The sequence below is a fragment of the Phymastichus coffea genome, unplaced genomic scaffold (assembly GCF_024137745.1).
Source record: "Phymastichus coffea isolate CEN01 unplaced genomic scaffold, Cenicafe_Pcof_1.1 PCOF00256, whole genome shotgun sequence".
Taxonomy (NCBI): Eukaryota; Metazoa; Arthropoda; class Insecta; order Hymenoptera; family Eulophidae; genus Phymastichus; species Phymastichus coffea.
The window spans coordinates 6,184-12,366 of record NW_026707067.1 but is presented as its reverse complement, the minus strand read 5'-3'; positions in this window follow the sequence as shown (position 1 = coordinate 12,366).

Here is a 6,183-nt window from a genome sequence, read left to right as displayed (position 1 = left end):
AAGGCCTCCTACGAGAGCGTCAAGGGCACGCGTGTTTTCTAGCTGTGTTTTGATTCTGAGAGAGAGAGCCGCGGCGACCGATACGTGTACACGTGAGTGCGAGTGGTAAACACCGCGAGGTAGGCGAAGCGTTGTTCGTCGCATATACTCTGGCCTAGGCATTTTGAATTTTGTAAAACTCTTGTAAGGCCGAGAGTAATACTAACAACGTGATAGCCAAGGCCAGAGACGAACAGCAGTCGGTGAGACAAAAGCCGCGCGCGACAGGCGAAACGTAAATACTGCCGCGCGCACAAATAGTCAACAAGTGCCCATTTACAGATTTGACTTCAAGAAGTACAGGGCTACTTACGTTTTTTTTTTCAGGCTACATTAAGAAAACGAATTAAAAAGTAATATCTTTTTTTTTCTATAATTTTTGTTTTGATTGCATATAGCAAATCTCTATATTTTGTTTTCTTTCTTTCGTCTCCAAAAAAAAAAAAAAAACACCTCAATTAAACCGACTGCTAAGAAGCGACGAACAATAGTGAAGAGGGCGCGCCCAACAAAAATTAACACAGCTTTGCTAACAAACAGTTAGCAAAGCTGATAGGTAGGATTACTGTTTTTATTTTTGCGTAGTAAGGGCGCGCCAAAACAACCTCGCGGGATAGAGCCAACAATTTCGTACGGCTAGATAAAATCAAAATAAAACCGGTGGCAATAAGACCGTTTGTTTTTTTTAAGTAGATTTTTCAAAAAATACAAACACTCGTACTCACGCTCTTGGGGACTAGCCACTGTTTAAACAAAACGAGCGTGCGTAAACAATGGCTAAGTCAACAAATCAAACGCTGTTATTCGACTTGGACACCACGGAGGATGAAATACAAACATGGGTAAGCGAGTTCGATGACAAACGTCTAAAAGAGACGCTATCCGAACTAGAGCTGCGAAGCGACGGCGACAGAGCCGCGCAAGCTAACAGATTGCAGAAGTGGCTACTCGGCAATTACTCCGAGGCAGATTTCGACCAGACAAGGGCAGTTGACAAGACAACAGACCCAATTAGAAGAACAGATCTGCGCCAGTAATTTATATCCGAAGAATGCAAAACTCTTGAAGATGCAGTGGACCTGGACAGCCATCCGCTATACAGACTGCTGACGGACGATGAAATCAAGACAAAAATGAACTTGACAGTCGGCAAGACCCTATCAAAGGAAGCAAAGAAGAACTCTAAGGATGATGGTAAAACGATCCACCAAGACTCTATGGAAGACATAGAGGAGGAGATGCCCACGTTAAAGGATGCAAAGGGCAACCCAATAACAGTGCCACCAGAGATAGCCAAGGTAATGACGGAATGGATAAAACGCCTCACGAAGATCGAAAGGGCAATGACGAGAGAACGAGAGTACGTTCTGTCAATTGCGCAAATGGCACAAACAATTTGCGCAACACAGGCAACAGAAACCTCTCGTCTATCCAAAGCACTACACCGCATAGGAGTACTAGAAAATGAGATGTACGAATTACAAGAGAGCAACACGTGCACAACAGAAACCAAAGAAGAAAAACAGCCAAGCAAATCAGTGAATTTTCAAGACACACTGACGTTCCACTACGACACGGTGGTACCAGGCAGCACGCCAAAAAGGCCACAGCCGCCCGTAGGGGCCCGGTGGCCTGCAGACGACCCCCCCGCACAGCCCTTAGGAGGGGGCAGACAGCAGAATTTCACAGCGAATTCTTCTGTAGGCGCCTACTCAAGACCAACAAGTTATTCAACGCAGAATTACCCATCAGGGCTGTCGACCACCAGAGATATCGGCAAGATCGTCAGAGGCTGGCGCGTGAAGTTCTCCGGCGGAGAAGAGCAAAGCGTCGACTTATTCTTAGAGAAGCTAGAGGCACAAAGAATAGCGGCTGGGCTATCCGAGGAAGAGATGTTGTTGGGGCTACCAGACGTGTTAACTGGAGTAGCCCATACATGGTACATCAACAACTACAAGGATTTGATCGGTTACCAGGAGTTCGTACAGGATGCGAGAGAATGGTTCGGCACGAGCATCCAGCAACAACAGAGGCTGAAGAGGGAGGCTCAAGCCAGATACCAAGGCGAGCAGGAGCCGGTGAAGGTTTACCTGACCAAGCTACAGGCCATGGTAAACAAGATACAGCCTCCGATGCCTAGTATAGAAGTGCTGGAGCTGATGTACTCGAACCTGCTTCCTGAAATAAAGACGAACGTCAAGCGAAGAGACGCGACGTCGGTAAGAGAGCTGTGTCGGCTGGCAACGGAGGCACAAAATGACATTGCCCAAGCACGACAGAGGAGAATATTGCTAGAGCCGAAGGCGGCGCTATTCCCAGAGTGGGCATATCAACCCGCACAAGCTGGGACGGCGGCGAGTGTTCGCAAGCCTAGGGTATCGGCGATAGCAGCCGACGATGATGAAGTCGAGGAAGATGACGCAGAGATCGAAATCGTGGCGCTGAACGAGAAGCAGCCTTCACCGACGGCAATGCAACATCTGGAGACGATGATCGCGGACATGATAGACCGCAAGCTACCTAAGCCCTTACCTGGCGAGAAGCCCAATGGGGCGGACGGCGGAAACGGCCAAAGGCAGAGGCCGAGAACGCCCAGGCGCGACGTAGATTATACGAAGCCCCTCGCTTGTTCCAAATGTGGGAAACTGGGCTTCAGCGTCCGATATTGCCCCGACTGCAAAGGAGCAACGTCATCGGGAAACGACAAAGGAAGCAACTAGACGGGGTCATAGTTGCTTCGAGTAGTAAAGAGATCCCTCACTCTGGGCGGCAGCGCGACGAGAATCCGCGCGAGTCGCCCCCGATATCGACTAGCTCCGCCATAGATGAAAGGGAGCCTACAGAGAAAGTATCAAGAGTGAGAGGCAATGGTGATAATGAAATCCAGCCATTACGAGTAGAGGAACGTGCGACCGAGAGTCAAGATACCAACCCGTCAAGCGGGATCGAAGGAGCTACTTCCTCCCCCAGGACCCGACGTGCGATGCAGGAAAATCCTCAGGACATGGCAGGGAAGGGTAGCCGAAGATCGTCGGACGACACAGAGGCGTTGACCAGCGGGGTGTTGGCCAACACTAGTCCAGACGACGACAAAGGGCAGGCTTCCGCAGCCATAGGATCGACCGACGGGAAGCACAAAGGCAGTCAGCGAGGAAGAGCTTATGCACCCGAAGATGAGACGAGATGGTACGTGCCCATTGATATTGCAGATTACCGAATCAGAGCTTTGTACGATTCAGGTGCATCTTGTACAACAATGGGCACGTTAGGGATCATGATTGCTGCTCAACTGGGGTTAGAGCTACAGGCGCGCAACGCAGGTACTTGCCGCCTGCCGGATGGCTCAACCGTGGCAGTATTAGGTCATGTTCACATGCCCTGGACCGTAGGTGGAGTAACAAGGGACATCAGAGTGGCTATAATCCCAGATCTGAAGGACGAATGCTACGTCGGTGTCAACTTCATCAAGGCATTTAAGATAATGGTGGATCCAGAGGAGGACGTGCTATTCATGAAGGATGAAGAAGTCAGAGTCCCATTAACATTAGCAAGTTTGGAGGGCCAGATTCGCACAGCCGCGGCGGGCATTGCGGAAGCAACGGATGCCCAGCGCGAGGAAATTAGAGAAATGGTCTCGAAGATAATGCCGGACCGAAAAGTTCTGGGTTGTATCACCGGCGCAGAACATGTGATTAACGTCGGGGATACTAAACCAATCAAGCAAAGGTATTACCCAGTATCACCAAAGGTAGAACAAGAAATGCACCGACTGGTGAAGGAAATGTTGATCGCGGGGGTGATCGAGCCGTCCAAGAGTGGATGGTCCAGCCCTGTAGTGATGGTCAAGAAGTCGGACGGTTCGTGGCGATTTTGCGTAGATATGCGTCAAGTAAACGCAGTAACAGAGCCCGATGCCTACCCGATCCCCTTTATGCAAGACATACTGCGGCGATTGAGAAACGCAAGGTTTATCTCGACGTTGGACCTCAACTCGGCCTACCACCAGATCAACTTGAGAGAGGAGAGTCGACCATTGACGGCCTTCACGGTGCCAGGGATGGGCCACTTCCAGTTTGTCAGGATGCCTTTCGGCTTATCCTACGCCGGGGCCACCTTCCAACGAGCCATCGACTCAGTAATAGGTCCGGAGATGGCCACCTTTGCCTTTGCGTACCTCGATGATATCATCGTAGTGTCGGCTACGTTTGAGGAACATAAAGAACACCTCAAACGAGTATTAGAGGCCTTAAGGAGCGCTGGGATTTCCGTGAACTTGGAAAAAAGTGCCTTTTGCAAGGCGGAAGTACGGTATTTGGGCGTGTTAGTGAACCGGGACGGCGTCAGACCTGACCCGGAGAAAACGCGCCCTATATTGGAGTTCCCAGCACCCAGGAATGTCAAGAAGCTGCGTAGTTTTATGGGCATGGCCTCGTGGTACCGACGCTTCATCGATGATTTCGCGACAGTAGCGGAGCCGTTGAATAAGTTGTTGCGCAAGTCAACACCATATGAATGGGGCCCAGATCAGGAAAGAGCCTTCTCCGAATTAAAGAACCTCATGGTGTCCGCCCCGATATTGCAGCCCCCAGATCCGAACGGAGAATTCGTGTTACACACCGACGCCAGTGATACGGGCATCGGCGCCGTCCTGACCCAGATCGTCGACGGACAAGAGCGGGTGATTGAGTTTGCTAGTCGCACCCTCACCCGAGCCGAGCGTAATTTCTCGGTGTCCGAACGGGAATGTCTCGGGGTGGTATGGGCCATTGAGAAATTCCGGCAGTATGTGGAAGGCTATCATTTCAAAGTGATAACTGACCATAGTTGCTTGAAGTGGCTGCGGAATATGAAGCATCCCACGAGCCGCCTAGCAAGATGGGCCCTGAAGTTGCAGGGGTATGTTTTCGACGTGGAACATCGGAAAGGGGCCCTGCACCACGTGCCCGACTGTCTGTCGCGAATGTATGAACCAGAGGAGGAGGAAGAAACGATGATCAGCGCGGTGTCATGGTCCGAAGAGGTAAAGGATGAATGGCTGCTGGCTAAGAAGCGAGAAATACTGGATAAGCCGGAAGCGCATCCGACATGGAAGGTCGTGGGCGGTAATGTCTACACTTACCGCCCAGGCGGATCCCTTGGAGAACTGATCGACGACGCTGATGACTGGAAGATAGTGGTACCCAAGGAACATCGAAGGAAAGTGTTAGAGGAATGTCACGACACCCCCACAGCCGGCCATCTCGGGCGTGATAAAACGATCGCCAGAGTAAGGAGGTTGTACTACTGGCCTACGCTGATCGATGACACATCGCGTCATGTGCGTAACTGCGTGATATGTCAGCAGTGTAAGGTCGAACAACGCTCACCGTATGGGCTGATGGGGAGGCGACAAGTTAGCAAGCCGTGGCAAATCGTCGCCGGAGATATCACCGGACCTTTTCCCCGCAGTGCGAAGGGCTATGAGTATATCTTAGTCTTCGTCGATCTATTCACAAGGTGGGTCGAGTGTATCCCTATTCGGAAAGCTATTGCCAAGACAATCGTGCGAGAATTTCACGAGAGGATCTTGGCTCGCTTCGGAGCGCCAGAGATATTCCTCTCGGACAATGGCACCGAGTTCAAGAATAAGTTAGTCGATGAGTATCTGAGCGAACAAGGGATTCAACACTATCTAACGCCCGTGTATTGCCCACGAGCCAACCCGACCGAAAGATATAACAGGACCCTGAAGACGATGATAAGGTCATTCATCGAAGACGACCATAAGAACTGGGACGATAAGATAAGTGAACTGATGTTCGCTCTTAACACCGCGATACACAGCACAACCAAGGTGAGCCCTGCCATGCTCAACTATAGGCGGCAACCTTTACCGCCCGCCACCCTTCGGCGAGAACAGGAGCAGTTGAGCCAGCGGCGGCTCGAGGATCAGGCTCGTCGTGAATGGGCTGACCACATGGGCCTGCTGCCCGGGTTGCTAGAGGCAGCAGCCGAGAACTCGCAACGAGAGCAGGCCCGACAGGCCAGATCGTATGACACGAAGCGTCGAAAAACCCCGTTCGAAGTAGGAGATTGGGTATGGCGAGTCAATCGAGTGCTGTCATCGGCCGAGAAGGGAATCACGGCAAAGCTGGCCCCGCCATA